Source organism: Podarcis raffonei, chromosome 14, assembly GCF_027172205.1.
Source record: "Podarcis raffonei isolate rPodRaf1 chromosome 14, rPodRaf1.pri, whole genome shotgun sequence".
In the NCBI taxonomy this organism is placed as follows: Eukaryota; Metazoa; Chordata; class Lepidosauria; order Squamata; family Lacertidae; genus Podarcis; species Podarcis raffonei.
In genome coordinates this window covers 43,639,042-43,640,069 of record NC_070615.1, presented here as the reverse complement: position 1 = coordinate 43,640,069, position 1,028 = coordinate 43,639,042, and positions in this window count along the sequence as shown.

Below are 1,028 nucleotides of genomic sequence, written 5' to 3'. Positions count from 1 at the left end.
TTGGCATTGACTTGTCTTGCTGGTATTTGATAGCGAACGACATGTAACTAAAGAGAAGAGGTAACTCGCGTGGATTAAATTGTGGGCATTAAAAAATGTAAAGGCAGTGTCTCTAGGAATACATTTCAAAACTTTAAAGTAGAGAGAGCCACCATAATGCTCTCCTGGTGGTTTGACTCCAGCTCTCAGCCCCAGGCAGCATGGCCAATGTTCTTGGAGGTTTAGACATATTCATGGAAGATAAGGCTATGCACTATGTCCAGTATCAAAGGTGTATGCTTCTGAATACCAGTACGGAGAGGACTGTTGTGGTCAGATCCTGCTGGTGGGCTTCCCATTTGCCACTTAGAACAAGATGCTGGACTCGATCTGCCTTGGGCCTGATCCTGCAGGGCTTTAATTATGGGCGCTTCCAGATTGACTCCTCTTCCTGCCATAGAGCCGCAGTTCCTGGAGTGGCTAAACAGTCAATCCCTCTTCCCAGGGAATTCTGGGAATTGTAGTCCTGTGAGGGGAATAGGTCTCCTAACAACTCTCGGCACCCTTAACAAACTACAGTTCCCAGGATTCTTTCAGGGAAGTCGTGATAATTTAAAGTAGCATGATACTGCTTTAAAAGTATTAACGCAGAAGGAGGCTTAGTCACTCGTGGTGAGTGAAGGTTATTTCTTGGCTTCACCTTGCTTTTAGAGATTACATACATGTTCTCAATATTGTGGAATGACTAGATACCAATATTTATCCTGGCAGATGTCCAGTTTTTGAGGGCCATTTCATATAAACCTTGCACAAGAGCCCAAAGCAATCTTGCTCAGCAGCCGTGGAATGCTGGCTGTTGAGGTATGGAAAATGTTGGGAGAGGGAATGTAATGGAGTGTTCTGGAAGAAGACATGCCCCTCCAAGCAAGAGCATTCTGTGCTGCAACTTTTTGTTGCAGATCCCACTTCTACATTCCAGAAAAACAAACAAGGATCAGTGAGGGCAGAGGCCAAAGAAGGAACAAACCGTTTATGACATTATCTTAATT